This window comes from Struthio camelus, chromosome 5, assembly GCF_040807025.1.
Source record: "Struthio camelus isolate bStrCam1 chromosome 5, bStrCam1.hap1, whole genome shotgun sequence".
Lineage (NCBI taxonomy): Eukaryota > Metazoa > Chordata > Aves > Struthioniformes > Struthionidae > Struthio > Struthio camelus.
The window spans coordinates 26,660,624-26,687,079 of NC_090946.1; the positions used below are offsets into that span (position 1 = coordinate 26,660,624).

At 39.5% G+C, this 26,456-nt stretch overlaps 1 protein-coding gene across 6 annotated transcripts in view; it reads right to left on the bottom strand.

Moving 5' to 3' along the window:
- The window catches only part of KIAA1549L (KIAA1549 like), a 131,877-nt gene that overhangs the window by 73,434 nt on the left and 31,987 nt on the right, over positions 1-26,456 (bottom strand). The gene's annotated exons all lie outside the window — the stretch shown is intronic.

The window sequence follows — 26,456 nt, forward strand, 5'->3', positions numbered from 1 at the left end:
ATTCTTGAGGTTATCATCAGTGATCTTGTGTTGAAATACTATGTGAAAAGTGGGGTTTAGAAGCACTACAGAAAGGAAGTGGATTTTGACAGCCAGACTTCACTGACTTGGCATGCAGTCTAACACGGGAATAGAGTCAGTATTGGCTGGGTTCCTGTAGGATGTATCTGGAGGTGTACATCTTGCCAGTTCTAATAATGTATGCAATTGTAGGCACAAAAGGAAGAAAATGTAACAGGGATGAATATTAGGGGGAGGGAGGAAGAAGAGTCGGGGATAAAATCCAAAACAAATTAGGAAATTAACTCCTTATTTGATACGTCCAGATGTACAACACTTCATTTCAAATGCTAGTTTATTTTACATTCAATACCATAATGCTCCTAGGCTTTGTTTACCTAAAACGATTACAGTTCTTCTAAAATCATAGCTTGGGAAACCTTACATTCTTACTAATTTAAAGATTATAATTAAATCAAGAGTTATATTTAAGTTTTTCTTTCCCCCTGCCACAAGATAATAGATCAAACTCAGTACTGGCATTTGCTCCTGTGCCAAGCTGTGCCCCCTTACACAGCTGAGTAGAGGCACAATGCAGAGCCATTCCCAGCCATCAAACTGCACTACCCATGGATACTGCAGACAGAGGACACCAACCTCCTCCATGCCTGCAGGACTAACCCCAGTCTAATGGCATGGAAGTGTAAACAGGGGGCAGATCTTGAAATACACAGTTATAAAGTAAGCACTAGTTCCAACCACCAACCAACCCAGCTGTTCTGAAGGGGATAATCTTGTATAAACAGGAGCCAGCAGCAGAACACTATACAACGCAAGAGAGGAAAATGGTTCACACTTCACCTATTTAAAGCTAAGTTTCTTTCTTGTGCTGCCCTTGTGCTATACCACCCATCATCCACATGCACAGGCCAAAGCAGATGATTAGACTAGCTCCTTCAGGTTCCTATGTTCATTCAACATGAACATGCTGGAATTGAGCTACTTAATATGTTCGGTGTGGCATCTTCACACCAAAAATTGCAGATCTTGCCTTTTATTCCTGTATTTAAGAGCTATATTTGACCATGATGAAGAATGGCTGTTTACTTTTCTTTTGTTGAGATGTAAGAACAAATTAAGAATCCAGAAACAAGCTATTTTAGGGAAGCAGTTCCAGGATGCAAGCCAGGACAGAACTCTAAGCTTGAAACAGCTTAAACAAAAAAAATAAAATAAAATCCTAGGACCTAAGATGAGCTGATTTGGACACTACCATTTTGGATAAAAGCAGATAAAGGTAAGCAGATACAGGACAATATACAGCAAAAAGAGGTAAGCAGACAAGGAGGAACCCCGATCGGCCTGTATAAAGCTGTTCCAAATGACCTTACGGTGAAAACATCCCTACAGGGTCACCAGGCCTAACAAGCAAGATGCTGCATTACAGAGGAGAAGTAGCAGGCAGGCCATGAGGCAGCAGAGTCTACCAAGGGTGTTAATCCAAGAAGAGAACCTTGCAGCATAACTGGAACGTATAAAAGTAACAATTTTGTTATTTACACCATAGGTGCTGATATGTCATTGTAGGACCTGAGTCCTAAAGGACTGGTGCTGCCTAATTGCTGATAATCTACATGCTTCACCAAATGGTGGAAGATACCATTTGACTGTGTTTTGGTGTCTTTTCCTTCTCTGCTCTAGTCAGACATTTTTTAAAAACAAGTTAGGAAAGAGAATGTATTTTGCTGAATTAGAATAGTTTCAATATATGTTTAGAATTAAGAACTAGATTATGTGGTTTGCAAAATCAGGCATTCCGTTTCTACGATGTCATCCTAACCAATGAAGTCATCATTACCCAATCTGTGACATCTCCAGTAAATTGTCTTGTTTCACCTTTGAAGTGACAGGCTGTACTGAGAAATGAATGCAAAGCCTTCACATGAGATTCATCCAGCACTTTGCAAATCTGAGTCCTAAACAGAAATTAAACAAGCCTTTTTTTTTTTGCTTTCTAAAATAGCAAGATCTGTCAAAATCAATCCATACACAATCTGTAACATTCTTTATATATTTCTTCACACTTTGGTTTAATGAGAATGATAAGTAACAGAGAGACAATGTAAACCTGAAAAAGCGTTGAATTGATGTTACCACATTTTGTCAAGGAGTAAAGAAAAGCTCATAAAACACCAAAAAAGCTAAAAACACCAAACAAAAATATCCTCTAACCACCGTTTAATCCTTCAGTTCTCATTTGTTACACAACCGGCAATTTTTCCTTTTACGTCCATTACTGAATGAAAGCTCTTAAGTAACTCAAGGTTTAAAAAAAAAAATTATTCAATATTCTGCAGTCAGAATATGAATGCTGTCATTCTACTGCTGCAAGTCTTCTTTTGTTTCTTTCTCTACAGAAAAATACTATCAATAGCTTTTTCAATCTTCTACCATAAGTATCAACATTCTGCATCTGACCAGATACAGCATTCAAAAAGCGAAAGTTATCTTCTCCATATGTGAAGTTTAAACTATAGTACATACTCTTTACTTGAGAACTGGTAGGATGATAACAGCTACATATCTTTATCAAATACTGTGCAAACCAAGGCTGTGTCACCCCTTTACATCTACCAACAACTGAAAACATTTAACAAAAGGAGAAGACCAAGTCAAACCAACATGAAGTTCACCATGAGAACTCCATCCCATATGCATTAGGCACTAAGCAAGAGGACCCAGTTATTATCCAACTTCTGCCCCTCCTCTTGAGATATCATAGTCGCATGTTATTCTTCACACAGGTTAGGTTACTTCCAGTGAGAAAACTAGCTGGTAGGCAAATCTCCCTGAAAAAAGTAATGGCCAATGAAAATGCCTGTCAATTTTTCAGGCCCATAAAAGCTGTATTTCAATATAAGCAGACAGAGATCGAATTGTACATTTATGCTGCTGATATTTGAAACTATAGTCCTGTCTGCTTTATGGCATAAAAGCCAAAGATCTGTAACAGAAAAAATTATGATATACTTTTCCCTAGATCAGACAGAAAAGATTTTCTGCCTACAAAATAAGTCATTTCTCTACTCGGGAGAGAACTCTCAGAAACAACAGTCTCTCCCAAACTCATGTGGGAAGACATCTGACAGGAAGACAAGCAGAGATGTGGCGCTCTCTTTGCTTTGAATGACAAGCTACTGCCTATTGATGCAGTTTCTGATTGATTTGAAGGCACATTTCCTATAAAGGATCTGCTGCAGTCATCTATCAGGTAGTCCTCATCATGATCCACCCTCTAAGTTACTGGATAATTTCAGCTGAGGAAGTGAGCAGCATGACCATTCTGTGGATGCCCCAACACATCTGTTCCCATTTGTCCTGCCTTCCCACTCCCAGGGAGCAAACAAGATCACAAGCCAAATAGAAGCTGGAGGACCCCAACAACAGAGCTCCTCTCAGGACAGATAAGTATCTGTTTAACATGCTTATGGATGTCTCAACGAGGAACTGATACATCCGTAGAGCTAAGCATGCGATAAGTGTTATGTATCAACGGGAAGACTGTCAAAAAGCTAACTTATCTAAAAGGATTTAGCAAAAATAAGTCCTAGAAGAAAATGATCAGTACAATATAGTACAGTTTCCAGAATATGCTCACATCTTCAGCAACGTACCTGGAGTCGCAACAAACCTGAAAGCTCAGTTTCGTAAGGTTCCTGATAATGTTTCCAAAACATGACGTTTAAAGGAGAACAATAATGACAGAAAAGGAGAAGACTTGTTATACAAGACTTTGGAAGGGACTAACAATCACCTTCACCTCAATTTCTTTCTCATTTCCTTCCCCCTTTCCTCTTTCCATAAAAGAGGAGGCTGCAGATTCAGCTTTATCTTCAGAAGCCCTCAGTATTTCCAAGGGGCTGAATCTCAGATGGAGGAAATTGAATTTGTTTTGTGCCAAAACAAATTCAACTGTAACTGAATAAAAAAAAAAAAAAGTCCTCAAGATTCAATTTCCTCCACAAAATGGTTAAAACAAAACTTGAGAACCTCAGCTGAATATCAGATGCCACAGCTACCAGAGTCTGGTTCATTAACACAGGAAACCCAGAACTTCTTAGTAAGAACTCCAGAGGAACTTCTCCAGAACTTCTCAGGTGCTGTAGGGGTAGGAGAGAAGTACTTTTTTGCTGCTTCTGAGTCACAACATAAGATATCTGCAATGTTTAAGATCCAATCAACTCAACTTGAAAGTATCTTCAATAACAGAAGATTTCTGTTGTCCTGACTTCCACTTCATTACTCACAGATCATCTGGATTAGTAACACATAACACTGAAGCTCATAAAGAGGATATTCAGGAGTTGTATTGTATGATAGGCCAAGACATCTTCCCGTTATACATGGGAAGACATTCTATATCTTTTCACAATCTTCAGCCCATTGAAGACAGAATCTCCATTTCCAAATGTTTTTGCTTTAATGATTTGTAAGTAAAAAATTACGAATAAAAATAACTGACTGTTTGTATTAACTATTGTAAAGGCTAAAGTTTAATAACACAATGCTATCTATATAAAAGTAACTACAGCCTATCTAAAGTGCACTGGAAATCCAAACATTAAATTGAGTCATTACATAGGCAATCTGGATTTAATACTAGTCTAAAATAGTCAGCCATAAGGAAAAGCAATTCTGAAAGCACCTTTAAAAACCAGCAATTCACCTTGTCACATATGCAATTACAAACATACACACATAAAAGAAGAGTCTATTTAAAAAAGAGAAGTACTACTGAGAGAGGCCATTTACCACCTTACCTCAAATCACCCAGTAACAGACAGCACTATGCTAGGGCTGCATCACCACCTTAAAAACAAAGCAATTATTAAATCCAGAAATGTATTTTTGTTCTCTTCTCACAAGCATTAAGTGTTCTTCTGGAAAAGAAGAATTCCTTCTCTTCTGTTTCAGCAGGAGAGATGGGTGATTAAAGGTCAGGCATGACTGATATTGGATGAGACAGGGAAATAACCAAAAAAAGAATCCCTGCTACACCAGTGGAAAAAGGGAACCCCCTTCCCAAAGGGCTACACAATTTACTTCTGCTGTTAAATGGTCCAGGAATATTATGCCCACGCATTATGACACTTATGAGCATACAAGTTATGTGAGCCACTTCAGTGTTTACTAGAATGTATCTTTCTTTATTACTTAAGAGTTGTACAATTGGAAAAATAGCACAAGGAATGCAGATTTTATGGGTCAGAGAATATGAGATATGCCACCAATTAAAGACAAATATTTGATAAAGCATTTCTAAAACAGCTATGTAGCATATCAAAATTTTACTGGTACTAGCTGCACGGAATTGGTAAAACTTGATTATGGCCGACTGTTACGTTTGTTTAGGTTTCAACTCTTCCCAAATTAGATATTGGCCTTCCAAAAGCAAAATTCTGACCTACAGTATTAGAATACACTACTCTTTACCAATAGCCAACTTTTTGCCTCCTAACATCCATATACCTACAATGTGCAATAGCCACAAGAGCTGGTCACTAAAAAATGAAAACACCCCCCGCCCAAGGCCTTTTCTCAGAGGCTCTCGAAAGCAACACACACAAGCTATTATTACTTTATTTTCCACAACCAGGAAAAATATTTTGTCCCCAAACTACCAGAAACTAGAGTGCTCTGTTTAAACAAAACTGATTTTCAATAGAAAAAAGTGTCTGCACAAAGTTTTCTTTTACACAAAAATAAAAACATAGTTTGGACTTTACAATAAATAATAGAAAAAAATTTAAGTGAAAAATGTAACCAAAAAAAGGGATTACCATTATCTATCCAGCAACGCTTTTAGGATCAATGTTTTATGAGCCAGACAGTTGGCTTTCGCATATTGCAGCAATTTAAACAGTATCCCCTCCTCCATTTCAAGCTATCTCTTTTGCCTATCTACCAGAACCTAGCACTGGCACAAGAATAAGCTTTAGAGTTATATGGGGGCTTTCCACAGGATTTTAAGCTCGGATACCAAAACACCGATGTGCAGGTACAGAGAAGTCTCTCCAGCAGATAGCTGATAACAAACAGGTTGGAGGTGGTAGCATCTTAAGCCACTATCGTTGTTAATTGAGTGAATATAAATCATCCCTTCGAGGGCTGCTCATTTTACAAATGAGCAATCCCAGGAGCAGGGAGATCCAAGCACTCGGCTTGCACGATCTCTTTAGAAGTTTTCACAGTTTATATTTCTTAATGTCATAGCCACAATTCCAAAAAATTGAGACCAAGAAGTTTAGAACTATCATGAAAATCCCATTTAAAGTTTTTAAAACAATGTGTAACTCAAATGCCTGATGCCCTATCTGTACAACCCCAAAACTGCTTAATTTCAATTATTCTGTCAATTTCTAATTTTTTAATTTATAATAAGTAAAACATACACAAGTGCCAAGGGACAACGAGCTCTCTCCGTTTGCTGGTGACCATTTGAGTTGAACACACAGACCGGCAGCGAGACAGCCTCCCCCACGCGACGCAGGAGTGGAGCCTCTCTCTGCTGCACTGCAGGCACAGCTGCCTTCCTGGCAACCTCCACAGGTGTCAAACTCAGCAGCGCTGCTTCAGCAGCTCTCTCACCTTCATCTGTGCAGTGAAACAGCTACCACTTCCAAAAACGGGCTGCCAGGCCTATAGCAGCCTCACTATCACCAGGGCAGGGACAGGAATTCCCTCACAACAAGACAACCAGAAAGGCACTTAATCCTCTCCTAGGAAAAATGTGCTCTCAGAGGTGCCACATCTGTGCAATTGATACAAGGAGCGGGGGTTTCTCCAATGTCTTTTGCTAGTCTCAACTTCTTTCCACTTCCTGTGGATTTCAACTGTAATCAAGGATAAAAAGGTGAAGACGGGGAAAGAAATGTAGGTCACGTACAGAAAGTATGCTGCTTTTTCTTGGAAGATGTTCCCCGCTACATATGTTAATATTGCCCTACTGATAACGCTTTGAAAGTATGAAAAGTCACAGTTTTGGGAAAAAAAAAAAAACCCAATGACCTCAATTGACTTTTAGCTTAGTACAATTCTGGCCACTCTAGACAAATGTCAGTAAAGGCTACATAATTTGTTTTGTTCCACATTTGGAGTAAACGGAGTAAACAACATGCCTTTTTTAAAAAAGGCAACGGCAGCGCACTCCAGCCTGGAATGGTACTCTACGTTTAGGGTGCGCATTACATAACCAGCATTCAGCCATCTCGGTACACGGTGCGACTGTGCCATCCTACAGAGATCTAGGCCTTGGCCCCCAAAAGCACTAAGGCTGAATTAGTAAATCTGTAAGATTTGCTACCACAAATGAGCTAATAAACAAATATTGAGGTGGTGTGACACATGCTTCTTTAGAAGGGACTTTTCTTTATGTGAATGAATAAGACTATCAACACAAGCTCTTGCTGAAAAAGAATCCATGTAAGCTGTACCTTTTTTTTTTTTCCTTAGATTTCTTCTGCTGACTAGGCTTGATAACAATGAAAGAAAGGAACAGGAGAGAGCTGCTTTTTAATGCTTTACTTTTTTATCCCATCTCCATTAAAAAAAAAAACAGGGAGGGTGAAAACTGCGAAGAAAGAACAAATCAAGAAGATATATACGAGGCTATCTTACGTACTAATTTTTGACAAACCAGTTTAAACATTATACTTTTTTTTTTTAAATATGATTTTTTTTCCCCCTCAAGATTGCCCTTTGATTTCAACCTTTTACAGATGATGCACTGGGAGAGCCATTAATGAAGCAAGGACCTAAATTCTCAAAAAGAGAGAAATCACTACTACGAAGGACAATTCCAGTTTCAAGGAGGTTTTCAGAAAGATTCCTGAAGTCAAACCAGAATGACAGAGCAGCGACCGAATTATTTATGAGCAAGAAATCAAACTACAGTTTTGCTATGACCTGCAATGGCTATTTAACATGAAGTACAATATATACTACAGTTAAAAATTACCTCTTAATGAACTATGCATATCAGCTATGTTGTTAATTGTAAAGCTTCTTGCCTGGTCTAAAGTACATGATGACTTGGCTCAAGCTAGAAAGTACTGTGCAAACATTTAAAAATTATTTTTCATTTTCTGTGACTTTCACTGTGCTTTGCACAGCTCATTAACCTTTATTTTCCAGGAGCTTCTTCTCTTGCTACATAAGAGACAATAGCTCAAGTTTATAGTAATATGCTGGCTCCTTCACCTTCCCATCTCTTGGGATTCATTGCAAATGCTATCTGACATGACACCATTACCGTCAGTAATAAGAGTCAGCCATTTCTGTTGACAGAGTAAAAGGGGCTAAAAGCATAGAGGGGAAATCCAGTCACTGGAGGTTAAAAGGTTAAATAACTGCCCGATCCAATCTACCTCTTCCAGACTCACTAACTAAAATCCAGAAGAAAAGTTGGACCAATGCAAATATAGCATCTCCTTCTGAATCTGAAAAATAAATGGGAAACACGAGTAGCCTGTGAGGTACCCAAGAATGCTGGAAAAATACCTTAAGACCACAGCCGAGATCCAAACTCAGCCATTAGCAATGAATATTCAGATGGAGGCTTGGAAGACTTCCTGCATAATACACACTGTCCTAAAGAATAAGTGCTTTCACTGTAAAAACAATAACCCAATGAGAAGTTTCTAGAAAGAAGGGAGGAACTAACTAGCTGAACAAACCAGCAGTCACAGCACTAGTACAAATCTTTCCATTTCACAGTGGTAAACGCTAGAATGAAAGAATGACACGATCATCATGCAGATTTGACACTAGAGAGTTTTAAGAAAATATCTCTTCCTAAAATACTCTTATGCTCAGAGGTATGTGATGCTAAAAACCAAAGAAGGGTAAGAAGTTTTATGAGAGATACAAACCTCATAAATCTCTACCTCATATATGAGATTGGCCGCTTGATACCTCATCTTATCAGGGCACAGACAATAACGTACGTTCAGTATAGAATTCTGAGTATAGACATACACAGCATATTTACCTTAGCTTTTTGTGATTCTTAGGCCCTAGGGATATCTTACAGTGATTGACATTGCAACTGAGAAAGAAAATGGAGAGGAAGAAACCTAAAGTGTTAACTGGAATAGAGCGCCACTTCTGCAACAAAAGACCCAAACTAGAAGGCCCTCTTTAGACTATTACATAACGGCTGAGAGGGTATGTCATTGCTTTAAGTATATGGGGAGGAGATGACCAGAGAGGGAAAATAACTAATTAAGCTAAAGAGCAATGCTAGAAGAGTAATATAATTAGCCTGAAATTAGCAGAATGTTTCTAACACAGCTATCGTTACTAGGATGCAGGTGCCTGCGTCTCTTTTTCAGATATTAGACGACAATAGCAACGGGCTAGACTGCAGGATTCAGGAAGCCGTGCCTCTCGTAGGGCGTGCTCTGTATTATACACGCTGTGTCCCCGCACTTCTCTAATGGTTCAGATGCAAATTACATACTCTACAATGGCTCGGCATGTAATTTACAGAGATCAGCATATGAGTATAGGCATCAAGCGCAGCAACCCCAGAGCTCACAAAGACCTAAACATACGGAAAAAACAAGGAGATGCACCTACAGACTGTAGCTGTGCTCGTATTGATGGCATAAACACAAAAAATGTTAGTTTTAATCAGGGATGAGGTATTAAAAACTTGATTTTTCTCCCTAATATAAAAGCATTGGCATTTTCAGACAAGTAATTAGGCAACGGCAGCTTTCCTGAGAAATCAATACACCTGAAGGAATCCTAAATCATGCAAAAAAGCAACATCACTCTGCTGCAGGCATGATCATTTTTGAATAAAAGCTGAAGTCAATTTTAATCATAAAATCAGCAACTCATTAATGGTAAACAAAGTGAGCAGCTGGTTGATCAAAAATAAGATGATGCACTGCCTGGAACAAAGGGCATTATCAGAAAGATGATGCTATTTATTTAATCGATGGTGCTATTTCTAGATAGTGTTTGAATAGTGCTACACAAATTAGTGGACTTCCTCATTTAAATCTTCAATGCCCTATAAGAAATGTTTAGGGTTCATGATAGAAAATGTCTTAAATGCTGCTTTTGACAAGTTAAAAATAAGCCAATTAAAATATATTTTCTCCTCTGCAGCAATTTTCCTAGGTTGGCTGCCTTCTGCTCTATTTTAGTTTACAAGAGATATGCCTGAGTACTAATGTGTTCCATCACATTACACCTTACAGTGCTGGAAAATGGATCTGCTAGGTAAGTAATTGAAAACACTTCCATCTCGGATCCTCAACTGAAATCTGTCTAATTTCTTATTCAAAGCAGAACTAAAAATCAGAAAAAGCCTGGTTGTGTGACCCACTTTGGGTAAAACCATGGTACTTTTTTTTCCACTGAACCACTGCCCTTTTAGCTAAAATTCCATTAGATTTTGTTGCTCCAAATATTCCTGCAAGCTATTTCCAAATCTAACTAAATCAGATCTTAATTCTTTTCCAGTCGCTCAGTTAATCTTTAGACACATGTGTGGTCACTTACAAAGAGAGAAAGAAGAATCACGCGCTACTTATACAGGCTTTTCCTTGGTACATACGCTATGTGAACATTTTGCTTTTATGTAACTGCGTACCTCGATTTTAAAGCTGTCAGGTGAAATAGGATTTTTAGGAGCATTACTAGTATGTTCTGTCTGTCAAAAACAAGCACTGTATAGCATTTAAGAAGTTTTTTCCGCTCGCTTGCTCTGTACTGTCATGGCTATTGAAATGAGATAATTCAAACGACTAAGAAATGAGACAGGGATTACTGGGGGAAATTAGTGAAAACTGAGTACTTGAAAAAAAATGAAAAAGAGACATGAAAAGTAAAGGCATGAAAAAAGAAGGTGCTAGAACTGCCAGGTCATGCAGCAATTTATTACTCTTATTGTTAAGTAACAGTTGGACAGGTGTTAGAAAACAACTGTTTAGGTCTACTCCGAGTCCACGATGCTACCAAAGAGAAAGTCTAACTATTAGAGGCTTTGCTCCACATAAGATCAAAAGCATAACCTGAAAGTTTCCTCCTGTAAAATTGATAGATGACTTCTTGCAAAGATCAAGTGAGCTCTTAAGCAAATTCCTTAAGCCAAATTTATGCTACATCTGGGTACTTTTTCAAACAAACATTCTTTCTCACAGTTGAGATTTACTGGCCTGAATGCTAGTAAAACGCAGAACCATGTGCAGAAACATAACCACAGATGTGACACTTCACATTTAGGAAAGGTGATATTTGTTCAAAGGCTGTTGTTCTGTTTCTTTGTCAGTCCGGAAAGTGTTGCAGTAAACTGGTAACTTCACAGATAAATCACCATTAAACAGAACTATAATTGTGAGTAACACAGAAAACCATACCTAAAAAACTGTTTGAAGTGTGGATGCTGAACACAGGAAGAAAATCCAAAGACGCTCACAGTTAAGATAACAGGAAAGATGTTTCTACTTAAGTAGTGCAACTAAAAGCGCAGTTTCAAATTATTATCAAAATACTATTATGAGTATTTTAATATAAAAACCACAAGAAAATGTTTCAGAAAAATAAGAGAATAAATTTTTCCACAAACACCTATGTTTCTGCAACACTCAAATGCAGCAGTCTTAATTTAAACAATGAATAAAACCACCACCACTGCTGGCACTATAAATAAACCACAAGACATCCAAAGATATTAGGTACATGCCACTACATAGCTACAATGTAACATATTGCTGCAGGTATTACCCCAGTAGCAAAAGCACACCAAATGCAAGTTGTGCAAACCATTGTCAAGAATAAAGTCATCTTCTGTTCTCCCTGTAGCACAGGGCAGCTTAAGCTTCCACACTATCAGTGCAACTGTTTTGCCAAGGGCAGTGAAAGTAGGAACAGGCCAAACCCTCGGCCTTCCTCAGCCACTGCACCAGAAAGCAAAAAGCAGCTTGATAGCATCCATGCACCCATCCAGAGCTTCCATCTTCTCTGGACCCCAGATGTCTCCCCAGATGTCCTCTAGTAACAACGGTATGATTTAAACTGAAGCAGCAGATGTTGAGCTTTCTGGAAGCGAATATGGTTGCTTTTTTGCTTATATTCTTTTCAATTCATTACCAAAAGGAAGTGTTGCCATTCCTGTGCTTCTGCCATCACACTAGTATCTCCACACAACCCTTGCTGCAGAACATCTACCCCAGTAATGCTTGTTACATAAAAAAAAAAAAAAAGTTTTTTTTCTAATTCTTTTTCTCTTGCCTCAGGACCATCCACCCCAGATCTCCAAGCCTGCCAACACTGTTCTACGTCCACGGTCAAATGCTCCATAGTAACTACAGATAAACCCCTAGCCTCTATGGTAATGAAAGTGATAACTGCAAGCGTTCTGCTACTCCAGAAGATACATTTGCTGCTATCGGCCACACTTGTTAAATGCAAAACAAACACACCCAACCTTTCCATCCTCTCACAGCAAGAGCTTCTAGCAAACAATGTGCAAATCACCTCATTGTTATAAATGGAATTTATGGATAGCTTGTTGACACCTAAACAGATTCACAGAGGGGCAGTTACATATTTCAATATATCATATATTCGACTTGGATGCTCATTTTTGATACAATTTATTATAAAAACAGAGATGTGACTATACACTAAAAATAAAAGCAGATCCTTCTTTGAAAACAGGATGAGAGAAAACATTTATTATCTTCTTACATTAGTGAAACTAAGTCACTGTATTTGTATTGAGTCTGAGACGGTAACCTTTTCTTGATGTAGGAAGACAAGATTTTACAAGGCACTTACCCAAAATTAGTGTCACAGACCTATTCCTAGTGGCTGCATATTAAAATATTATCATATCCAAGACAGGCCACAAAATAGAGATTTTCCTAAATTTTCCAAATTCCCACAAAGGAAGAAGAGACCTTCATAATCTCATGCAAGAAAAAAAAAATTACAATTAGAAAAACAAACAGAACAAGCCTTCTTCAAAATGCTGAGCATATACAAACTCTGCATCGTCCTTGCTCTTAAATTGATTTTTGTGACTGCACCGAGGTCAAAGTTGTATTAAATAGTAATGGAAAAGACTGCCGATTGTTATACTTTCCCTGTTATGCAATTTCCTCACATGTCTGTTCCAGCATATATTTTCTAGTTTAACAAAATAATTATTTTACCCAGAATTACAAGAATAAAATAGTACCCTCTTTATATGACAAGTAAAGAGTCACACATGCATAGTGCTCTGAAAATTTCCCATGAAAGAACCAGAAGAGATCAGACACGCATGCCTTCTTCTCCAGACATGTATCCATCGAGCAAACAGTTGTTTAAACTCTGCGCAGATAGAGCTGTTTGCTCTCATTCAAAGAGTGATGCTTAATAAACCATAGTAGCTCTCTGAAGAAAGTCCACAGAATATGAGGCTGCCTGAAAATACTCTGAACTGGTAATTCTTGCTGGGCCTTCTGGCTGTGCCTCATTATCGTTCAGCTTGATCTGCTTAGGTCTCCAGAAGAGACAGGGATAAGTTATCTATACTTTCTGCTACTCTAGGCTATCTTTGGTTGGATTTCTACTCCTAGATCTTCATATCCTGGCACATTCTCAGTGCCTATAATTAACAAATATTCTAAATTTACTTACCGCCCATTAGTCCAATTCTTTCTGACTTTACCTAGATCTCTCTTATTAACACTTTTCTCTGTAGAGGAGATGAAATAGCAACCATCCTGCCTTTATAATACTGATTTTCTTTGGTGTGATCTTATCCGTCTGTTTTCCACTGCCCATTTTGATTGGCATTAAAATCAATATTGTGCCATGAGTGAAATCAAAGCCAGACAATTTGCATGGCTCTGGAAAGAAACATTTCAGTATTCATCTCTCCCTAGTTAAGCAATCCAAACTTCTCACAAAACAAGCGGCTTCCTCCTCACAGCATCCACTTCACACTGCAATGAACATTTTTCTCCTGATAGCTCATGCTGCAAAACAAATTATTCTACTAGGACAGATACTTTTCTAGCCTGGAATGCTGCATATGTTCCCAAAATACCAGTATGAGTTCTTCAGTGAGCTGTCAAATTGGCCAAAACATATGGATCTGACACCCCCAATGAGCATAAATCAATGCATCTCTGCATTTGTTGATTAAATTTACTGTATCTCATTGTTATCATTTCCCATAATTAGTAGAATGCCCTCTATGGCTTCCTGCCTCTCATACTGATCTTTACTTAAGTGTAATTTAGTTCTTTTGTAAATCTCTTCCTTACTCCCAGGTCCTTCCGACTCACTAGACAGTGACCAAGTTCATTTCTTCCCCAGGTTTTATGGGCAGCATAACAATTATTACCTCACATGGGACTGATCTCATGACACTGAAATCTACAGCGATTCGCCCATTGACTTAGGTGAGATTGCAATTGCTGTTTTTCAAATAGTGATGTCTTTCAAATATTCCTCAAAAATTTGTTTCAGGAGATATTTCATCGGCAGTGGTTCCATTTTACTCTGCCTGTTCAGTATTACGTCACATTGCTGTGCCTTTAGGTAGTACCACAACAGAAAGCTGTCATACTCTGTCAAGCGCAACCCAATATACATTATAAGTAGGCCTCACTTAATTCTGACTTGAGTATTCATGTTTTGTACTGCGTATTGAAGTACCTTTAAACGGCCTTCTGAAAATTATGATCGTTAAACATCCCGTGCACTTCTGATTTCATTTTCACCTGCAACAGGCTCCACTGATTGCTATAAAGATGCAAAATCTCTTTGTGAAACAGTGCATTCACCTATGCTTTGACCCTAGGTTTGTGCACAAGTGTTTCCTGGGGAGAAGTTAAATCACTGTAAATCCACACTCTCATTCTGCTTTATGACAATTTGTTACGTAACCATGCCCTCAGCGATTTCAGGAGGAAGTGTGCCTTTTAATCTTTTCAGTAGTAGAAATACACATGCACACTCCCGTGTCCAACCAGCCAGCCTCTTGTGAAAACTGGATCCAGTATACAGAATCTAGTATAAACAAAAGTAATTCAAAGTGCTGAGTTTCCTATCAATTTCAATAAAGTTCCCCACTCTGGAATCTTTGCATCTGAGACACAGGTGTGCTTTGTATTAACATGGGCTACCCAAGTATAATTTGGCATACTCCATCTGAACAGCAGTAAGGCAAAAATATATGAGACAGAACACAGATCTGTAACAGATCCATTTCCAACCCAGCTTGAAATGACAGCACAAGCACTGAGTTACTTTGCCTAATCTCTTATAAGGAGATCATAGGCAGCCTAATTAAGAGTTGAAAAGGAAGAAATATTAAGTGCAGTGTGCTGAAATTTCCCACTAACCCATAAAGCATCATGAGCTGAAGATACTGGCTTCTCTTCCTCAAATCATATCCTGGCAGGAGCTTGTCAGATTTTCTCAAAGCATTCCTAAAGAGGAAGCAAAATCATATCGTCTCTCTGAAATACTAAGATTCATTATATTCATTCTCAATGACTCATCTTTGCTTATCAGCATCTTCTTACACTTTATTAAGTAATATGCATCATAACATTTCGCCACGTCTCTCTGTTTTCACTCTAATAAAATAATAGCAAGATTTCAGCACTAAAACTACACATTTAAACGTGGAGGATGTTTGCGAGTTTAATGCTGACAGGAAAAATGATAAGGAAGACATTCAAGAATGAAGGTTCTTGTTCAAGCAAGAAATGAGTGTTTACCTCAAAGTATACAGAGGATACACATCATATGATGAAAGGGTAGTTGTTTTTTCCCCTCCAATATGTTTTTGTTAAACCTTATTTTCAGCAATCCACCATATAATTAGTTCCATACACGGCATAAAGAAAGGCTTCCTCTCTTCTGCAGAGTCTATAATGTAGAAGACAGATAAATAAGACTCCGGGGAGGAGTCTATCCTTTCCCTGTAAGAACCTAACTTCAGATTCTCCCGGAGAATCCCTGCTCACCAGGAGACCGACGCTCCTTGCCCTCTGTCTCTCACCCTCACTTGCTGGCACTGTTCCACTTTATAGCCAACCTTTCACCACAGATGAACTCATTTCCACTTTGAGCACCCTTAGCTACATTTCTTTTCAACTAACTAGATTTTTTTCTAACAAAAAATGCATGTTTCAACAAAAAGGAACGGTGTTATCAGAAGAGACTGGATTCGCACCAAAATTTCCTAATATCCAATGCTCCTTGAAGGAAATTCACCCATTCAGTTTCAGACAGGGGGGATTGAACATGGGTGTCTCACAACACTGGCAGATACCTTAGATACTGAGATTAATAAAACAAACAAACAAACTGTTGTTTGAAAAAAGGGTGGGGGGGGGAAGAGAAGACTTCAAACCCAAAAGCATTTCACATTTAAAATTCACAAAGTTTTGAGAGCACTGAATCAGAATGGCCACAACAAATAAGCTATTTGCCAAAAGAGTATATGTGGTTCCAGAGCACAGCCCCCTTCCCCATTCTCCTCATACTCCACAGTCATAGCTCAGTCAGATCCAAGGACTGGACTCTGAGCTATTCACATCTGCAAGTGTTTGTGGGAATGAGTCTTATCTCATTGTAAGAATTCAGGGCCTGCACAGCCACGAAGGAAAAAGAAAAAAAAAAAGTCACCATTGCCTCTCTTTCTACTTCTTATATTCACTTAATCTACAACTGTGAAGTCTTTTAATTAGAAAGTTTTGTATAATAACTATAATTAATTTCTTCTGTTATCTTTCTGTCATTGTTATCATCACACTGCTACCTGCATTTTTCACAAGTCAAGTGGTCTAAGATTTGGATGACAAGAAAATTGAAAATCTTGTGTTTATCACATAGTTCAACTGCACAGTTAGAGAAGAGATGTGCCCTCTTTTCAGTGATTCTCCCGTAAAAAGTAATGAAAGTTCCTTCATTTCTAAGAAAAGAGCTGTGACAGATCTCAAGTGGTTGGGCCTGTAAAAGCTACTTCTTGACTGGCAGATACCCACCACAGAAAAACTGTGGATGAGATCCAGTCCTTCATAAGCAACAAGTGTGAGCGTTAAGTGCAGCTGAAGGGAATTATTTGAATTGGGGACTGGAGCCTAAAGTCAATAAAGGGAGGAAAACCACATCAAACTAATAAAACTTATGCTTACCTTTATTTCAGATCTGGACTATACATGTCCGCAGCGTAACAGAAAATTCAGCTATTACTAAAACCAGGTATGTTCTTTTGGGATAGAAGAGGGGAGTCCGTTTAGACATGGGGCACCTCGGCAGAGAAAGGGCTCTTTCCAGACCATCCCTGCAATCATCTCAGAGACACAGCAGCCACTTGCAGTTCTGCTGTAACCTTGAAACGAACATTTGCAGACTAGAGCACCTGCTTCTCTTGATTAATAGCCCTGCCCTCAACTACTCAGTGGCAAACATTTACAGAAAAGCTAATTATGGGAGTGGAGAGAGAGGAAGGAAAATTGTCCTCGTGGGGCGACTGACCTTCTTGCCTTGATGAAATTTACTAATAGGTTTAGTAGGTTATTAAAAAGATTTTCTATGCATGGGATTTTCTTTATAATCCACAATCCCACAATGACACAGGAAGTGCACCTTTCAAATTAAAAAAAAAAAAAAAGTTTTTTTTACCTAAACTGTTTAAGTAGCCACAGCATGATACAAACATGCATTAAATAGTTCATTTATGATCATGCACATATTTATACAGAATGTTGTAGACACCTACAGAATCAGTATACCAAAATAATATGAAAGATAATTTTAAAAGACAGAAGCCCAGTTTTGCTCTCATTCAAGTCAAGGAAAATCTACAGCACAGACCTCTAGGCACTTACGAGAAATGTGCATTTATATTTATGACCTCCTGCTTACTCACTGAAATCTCTACATTGGTTTCGTTGATCTAGTAGCAGCCATGTCAATGATCACTTGGTTGAATGACAAATATACTGTAGCTCCACCCCACACCTTTTATCTGTTCCTATTCCTTTCAGGTTCTGTGTTCTTCAGAGCAGTATCTCAGGGAAGTGCACAATGCAATGGTACCCCAACCTAGCACATCTCTGAGACAGCCCTGAAAACTGATAGACAGGATGAAGCCATGAAGCATCACAGTATATGAACGACAAAATACAGGCTTACCATATTTTCCTCTAAATGAAAGTACAGGTTTTTTTGTGATGTACTCCAAAAGAACAGGCAATGCATGCATTTTTTTTGATATATCAATACATACGAATACACAGACAGCTGCAGAGTGACAGGCCCTGAGAAAAGCCACCTCTATAACAAATAAAAATTTTAAAAAGTGGGAAAAGAAAGCATAAAGACAACTAGAATTAAAAACTCCCAAATGATTAAAATTTTGGCTTCTTTCTTTTCATGTTACCAGGCATAATGCATGCTGATTCATTACATAAAAATAGTTCATTGTTTTTCCATTATCATTACTATATCTGCACAATTCCTTAGCATATTAAAGCTAATTAAAAATTACCTACCGCTTGTATTTACAAAACAATATAAGAAAAGTAGCAAATACTTTAGAAATTGTTTTTCTGGTGAGAAAATTTCAGTTTGGACACTATCACTGACTATGGTGCATATGCAAAGGCCTAACACATTTCTCTGTGAAGCAAAAATACATGTTAACAATGTGTTACATTTGTTTTCCTTAAAATCTACAGAAATCCAACGACAAACCAATCCACAAAGCTCTGAGCTGAAGTGGTTACACGTATCTGAACTGTTATCATCATAAGGTCATCCCTTCTGTCTTTCGCTACCAGTTACCAACTGGAAAATTCATAAATGCAACTCTGCAGTGAAGCACATTTTTTACACCACCAGGTATAGTTTTCACCATAAGCAACAGTACTGATTTGAAAAAACAACAGGGAACACAAATTTTTTCTGTTCTTTATCCTTAGACCCAGGAGACGGAGAGACACTCAAATGTCATCAGTTCAAAGCATACTGGCTTCACTCGTATTTTGATAAGACAACCTAAAGCCCTTAATCATGGCATTAAACACACTGGTGCAGAGATGGCACGTTTAAGATTTAGTTGACCAAATACACAAAGCCATGTTTTATACCTCTAAACATTATGTAGTTATTTACCTTTTTAAATATAAATCAGTAGTTCTATGAATACATAAAAATGACTTTAGAAATACTGATTTCGTTTGCTCACACTCTCCTGCCCCTACGCTCACAAGCGCCAGTGTACGTGTGTCTAAGTACTCTGCCCAGCACTGAAGCACCAAGACACATAAACCCCAGCAGTCTGGCCAGGATTCCTTGGGACAACACAGGTGAAAAGCCTCATCACACCTCCAGGACTTGCCCCCACGTGCTGGTTTTGCATGTGCTTTTTGTACCATATGGAGCCAACAGCGGATTATGATCTTCTGCCTCCCATGGGGGTGATCTCAGGCCATAACTCTGTTCTTTATCTTCCTACAATTCTCTCTCAGTGAAGATCTCTGTGATCCTCTGTCTGCAATCTGTCCTTCCCTTCAGTCTGGGTGTCAGCTCTCCCTTGCTTTCGTGATCTGGGTGTCCTTAGAAGTGGCTTGTAGATGTGTTTGGATCTTTATGACCTGAATCTACATAAAATTAACACTTGCTGTTTCTTATATCCCCTTTTTCTGCTTTTCCTTCTGTTGTTTCCATACTCAGTCATTCCCATTCACCTTCCATGCATACCAACCTTACGGTTTCTATTACAAATCTCTAGAAGAGCGTACTAAATATGTTATTAGCACTATACAGTCCTAACTGTATCATCCATTATATAATCCGTTATATAATATTCCACAATACAATTTGCATGATACTTTACTTTGAGGTCACTTAATACTTTTTTCAATATAAATGCTAAAAAGTAAGGAAATGTCAAACAAATAAAACCTTTTTAACATGTATATGTCTTACAGCAATGGTTTCTATACCTTTATAAATAACTTCTTACCCTCCAAATGACATGGAAACACACATTATGCAATATTCTGTCTTTACTAATAGTAAAACAGTGTTCAACAATCACAACCTCAGCAGGATCAGCATGAACTAGGACGGATACATTTGTGCATAACCGAAGTGAAAAATTTGTTAGAGAAGGATGAAGTGATAACAGTCTTATAAATGGATTCTCAACTACAGCAAAATAAAGCAGACTTCACAGTTTTTCCTTAATTATCACATTTAATTGCCTAACAGACTTATAGGCTGATATGATAGCACATTTTTGGGGAAGAGATGCCACCTTGGAGAGTGAGTTAGTGTATTCTTGGAGAAAATAAATAGCCTGAGAGAAGATGGCTGCCATCCTGCCATCTGGGGCTCTGGAACACAACAACTGAAAGCTTGACAGGAGCGTTTATTCCTCACTGAGGAAAGAAGGATCTTAAATCTCATCTGGTAGTTTCCAGCAAGTTATAAATAAAAGAAAATGGATACTTTGATTATGGTAAAATTAATGGAAATATAAAGTAAGCCTCAATAGGTCCTACTTCTCTCAAGGATGCATTTGATGTTACCTGACAATGAGTTTTCAGTACATAGGAAGTCTGAAGGATAACAAACCAGGCACTAAGTGGCAAAGAAATAAAAAGCCTACCCCAACAAATACTAAATTTCTAAATCATATTTTTAGTTCATATTATATTACAAAGCAACAGATTCAGTTAATATGTTCAATAAGTATTTATCTCTAGTGATAAATATGAAGAAATAAACTGTGATCTTCACACAACAAAACGAAAAAACTGAATGGTGGTTTTTAAGGTAAGCAAAAAATGGAAGCAAACTTCAATATGCTAATAAAAATTGTTCCATAATTAGTATCCAAGTATTCTTTTATTTTTTACATAACCCTAAATGATATTTCACAAAGAAAATTAAGAAATGGAGACCTCAATGGTTCTGCTCTATGCAGAATGAAGCAGAGTTTAAAAAAATAAACTGGAAGTATCCATTTCATATATAAACTAAGCTGATAATCATTTCATAAACTGAAAGTTTCCAATATAAACTACCATCACATAATCTTGTGATTTAATAATGCGTTACTAGCCCTGTTTTACAGGGACATTATCTCATGGATCTCACTTATCTCGTTGAGATGCAGCTGTTAATTTAACTTCACAGAATCAGGTTTAGGTTGGAAGGGACCTCTGGAGATCATCTAGTCCAACCCCCCTGCTCAAGCAGGGTCACCTAGAGCATATTTCCCAGGATCGCATCCAGACGGGTTTTGAATATCTCCAGCGAAGGAGACTCCACTACCCCTCTGGGCAACCTGTTCCAATGATCTGTCACCCTCACAGTCAAGAAGTTTTTCCTCAGATTCAGATGGAACTGCCTGTGGTTCAGTTTGTGCCCGTTGCCTCTTGTCCTGTTGCTGGGCACCACGGAGAAGAGATTGGCCCCATCCTCTTGACACTCCCCCTTCAGATTGCCTCTCAGTCTTCTCTTCTCCAGGCTGAACAGGCCCAGCTCTTGCAGCCTTCTTCACGGGAAAGGTGCTCCAGTCCCCTCATCCTCTTTGTAGCCCTCCGCTGGACTCTCTCCAGCAGTGCCATGTCTCTCTTGTACTGGGGAGCCCAGAACTGGACACAGTACTCCAGGGGAGGCCTCACCAGGGCTGAGGAGAGGGGCAGGATCACCTCCCTTGACCTGCTGGCAACACTCTGCCTCATGCACCCCAGGAGACCATTGGCCTTCTTGGCCACAAGGGCACACTGCTGCCTCATGCTTCACTTGTTGTCCACCAGCACTCCCAGGTCCTTCTCGGCAGAGCTACTTTCCAGCAGGTCAACCCCCAGCCTGTACTGGTGCATGGGGTTATTCCTGCCTAGGTGCAGGACCTTGCACTTGCCTTTGTTGAACTTCAGGAGGTTCCTCTCCGCCCACCTCTCCAGCCTGTCCAGGTCCCTCTGAATGGCAGCACAGTCTTCTGGTGTGTCAGCCACTCCCCCCAGTTTAGTATCATCAGCAAACTTGCTGAGGGTGCACTCTGTCCCTTCCTCCAGGTCGTTGATGGATACGTTGAACAAGACTGGACCCAGCACTGACCCCTGGGGGACACCACTAGCCACAGGCCTCCAACTCGACTCTGCGCCGTTCACCACAACCCTCTGAGCTCGGCCATCCAGCCAGTTCTCAAGCCACCTCACCGTCCACTCATCTAGCCCACGCTTCCTGAGCTTACCTAGGAGGATGTGATGGGAGACAGTGTCCAAAGCCTTGCTCAAGTCCAGGGAGACAACATCCACTGCTCTCCCCACATCTAACCAGCCAGTCATTCCACCATAGAAGGCTATCAGACTGGTCAAGCATCATTTCCCTTGGGTGAATCCATGCTGACTACTCCTGATCACCTTCTTGTCCTCCAGATGCTTAGTGATGACCTTCAGGAGGAGCTGTTCCATCACCTTTCCAGGGATGGAGGGGAGGCTGACAGGCCTGGAGTTTCCTGGCTCCTCCTTCTTGCCCTTTTGGAAGACTGGCGTGACATTGGCTTTCTTCCAGTCCTCAGGCACCTCTCCTGATCTCCAGGACCTTTCCAAGATGATGGAGAGTGGCCTAGCAATAACATCCGCCAGCTCCCTCAGCACTCGTGGGTGCATGGATTTATGGATGTCAAGTTTGGACAAAAGATCTCTAACCTGATCCTCCTCAACCAAGGGAGAGTTTTCCTTTCTCCAGCCTTCCTCTCTTGTCTCCAAGGTCTGGAATTCCTCAGGACTGGCCTTAGCAGTGAAGACGGAAGCAAAGGCAGCATTCAATAACTCTGCCTTCTCTGTATCCTTTGTCAACAGGGCACCCGCCCCATTCAGCAGCGGGCCCACGTTTTCCCTAGTCTTCCTTTTGCTATTGATCTATTTGAAGAAGGCCTTCTTGTTGTCCTTGACGTCTCTTGCCAGATTTAATTCCAACTGGGCCTTAGCCTTCCTTGTCGCATCCCTGCACGCTCTGACAACATCCCTGTATTCCTCCCAAGTGGCCTGTCCCCTTTTCCACATTCTGTACACTTCCTTCTTCTGCTGGAGTTTTGCCAGCAGTTCCTTGCTCATCCATGCAGGTCTCCTGCCCACTTTGCTGGACTTCTTCCTCAGAGGGATGCACCCATCTTGAGCCTGGAGGAAGTGATGCTTGAATACTAACAAGCTCTCTTGGACCCCTCTTCCTTCTAGGGCCCTACCCCATGAGATTCCTCCAAGTAGGTCCCTCAAGAGGCCAGAGTTAGCTCTCCTGAAGTCCAGCGTTGCAATCCTACTCATTGCCCTGCTCCCTCCTCGGAGGATCCTGAACTCCACCATCTCATGGTCACTGCAGCCAAGGCTGCCCCCAACCTTCACCTCTCCAACTAGACCTTCTTTGTTCGTTAGTACAAGGTCTAGCATTGCACCTCTCCTCGTTGGCGTCTCCACCACCTGGGTCAAGAAATTATCATCAATCCTCTGCAGGAACCTCCTCGACTGTTTGTGCCTAGCTGTGCTGTCTTCCCAACAGATGTCAGGGTGGTTGAAGTCTCCCATGAGAACCAGGGCCTGTGATCGTGAGGCTACTTCCAGCTGTCTGTAGAAGGCCTCATCGACGACTTCCTCCTGGTCAGGTGGCCTGTAGTAAACCCCCACAACAGTGTCACCCATGTTACCCTGCCCTTTAATCCTTACCCATAGGCTCTCAACTTGCTCTTCATCCACCCCGAGGCAGAGCGCCATACATTCTAGTTGCTCCCTCACATAAAGAGCAAATCTACCACCTCGCCTTCCTGGCCTGTCTTTCCGAAAAAGCACATAGCCATCCATGACAGCATCCCAGTCATGTGAACTATCCCACCATGTCTCTGTCACTGCAATGAGATCATGGCCCTGCGACCGCACACAGATCTCTAACTCTTCCTGCTTATTCCCCATGCTGCGTGCATTGGTATACAGGCATTTCAGAGAGCCAGTCAAGCACGCAGGCTTCCCAGAAGAGGTGCAAGAGGACTTGCTTGCAAGAGGACTTGCTGAAGGTATCACAAAAAGTCAGAAGACATGTGAAATAAGTCTTCATGCAAGAGTTCCAGGTTTTGAGAAGCAATACATGACATTCTCCCTTTCTACTATTTTCACTTGCATAACAACTATTTTCTACAATAGTGCTGAATATCAGATCTAATCAAAACCCAAAACTTTATGTTGTAAGTGTTACTGGAATTCAAAAGTCAAATATTCTGAAACTAAAAAATTAAGTTCCTCTATACCAACCTTTATTACACATACACCATCTTTTCCTTGCCTTATTCAAGGCATAGATTGGAGAGCAATCAGGAATGAAGATGTACGTGCAATATTTTTAATCTTCTACACAGCACACGTTTCCTGCATTTGCCGCATGTAGCACCTTCTAGTCATGAGTTCTTGTGTCATGTTTATCACCGAGAAAGCCATCCCTAACAACAAAAAAGGGACCAATTCCTCACTTCTTTCAGATACAAGCTTGGAATTCCAGGAACTTGATTTTTCACAGTACATAGCATTTTGAACTTTAGATGTCAAGAGTCCAAAGCAGATACCCATTACTTCACTCTCTACACTGTCTTTTAAGGGAAGTAAGTATTATTGTTCTATTTTACAGACCAACAAATAGAAATAAAAATAAACTATACCTGTAACCATATGGTTACAGATCATAGTCTAGTAGTCATATGGTTAAAGACTATGTACTAGTCATATAATTTTCATTTCTTTAAAAAAAGTAATCTACCTCTCTCTCTCTCCCAACTTTAGCCTCTATTCTAAAGATATTGCCCCACTATGCTCTAATTAGTCAGATCCTTATCTCTCATAAACCCATATAAATCTATTGATATAACTGTCAAATCATGGTAAGGAAAGATCTGGCCCTTTAATATTGTTTAATAATCACTTTAAGGAAGTATATATTCTTAGTGGAAGCAAATGCATAATGTTTTCTTGCAATTATGTAGCATTTTAATGATTTTGTTGCTGGTGATCAACTTGCTTGGAAAGTATCATCATTTGAGAATTTATGATTTATCTTTGGAACACACTTAAACGTTTACAAAAAGAACAGTGATCCATTAGCACTAAATGTTAATCATAATATTTAAATAACACCAGTAGCATGCCCAGTCTGGCCATGGTCCCTTTTTACTTACAGCACAGAAGAGAACAGCTTCCACAAAAAGCATTCCCAACCAAAGGGAACTTGCATGAGCTAGAACAGAGAGAACGTGAATAAAACAGGCAGGACAGAAGGACATGGGTAGTACGTAGGTGGTTTGTACCAGCAGTAAACGTGTGAGAAAAAGAACTGATGTGGTGGGTTTGTAAAAGTGAAAATTATGCATCCACACATTTTGTTTCCTCTTTTAAGTACAAGGTGAAGTAATGGTATATATGCAACGTGACAATGCAATATATGCAATATGTCATACACACAATGTGACAGCTAGATCCCTAAAACAAGTCCTATGTGGTGGACAACAGTGAAATACAAAGAACATTTTAGACTTAATCAGCAAGCTGACAAAGGACTATAACGCTATCTAACATCAGGTGACAGATTTATTAACTGAAAGGATCGAACGAATGCAGCTTAAAAGAGCAGTTGACGCAGGACAGGTGAGAAAGACTAGAAGTACCAGTTTTGGGGGGATTTTTTTTTTTTCCTAAGACTATCAGGGAGAAGTAGGCATTTTCATAAAATGTACAGATATTTTAAAAATATTGCTGATGTAACTGTGAAAATATTCATCACAGAAACGTATCGGCAACAAGTTACATCAGTACGTGAAGGCACTCAGCGTTGCCTCCAAAACTGAGATTGTAAGATGATGTTTTTCAGGGCTGCAAGTTAGGTTGCATTTTGACATGCAGGGCAAACAGATACCCACCTGAATTTTACACGCTAAAAACAAACATGCAACAATTATATTCCATTTGTAGAGGCTATTTCTTAAATGGATGCCTAAGGATCTCACTTACCTGCATTAAAGTCACAGAATACTTAAGTATTTCAATGTCCTCTGCAAATATATAACCTTGCCCCACAGTTGTATCAGGCTCCTCCAGACCTGAGACTCATAATCAAAATTCTGATATGACTTGTCTACAATTACAAATAGTCTCTAATTAAGCACCGAGTAGGTTAACTTAGACATAAAAGATCTGCATTTTGTGCATCCTGTTATATTCAGCACCCAAGGGAATCATCTGACAGATTTCTGCAACTCTGAAATTAATCTAGAGCTCCAGGCTCAGCTTTTGACAATAATTTGTTGTGTGATCCTCAGGAAGGCATTTAATTTCTCCATGCTTTTGTGCCCTACTTGCAATATGTGTAGCAGTGACCAT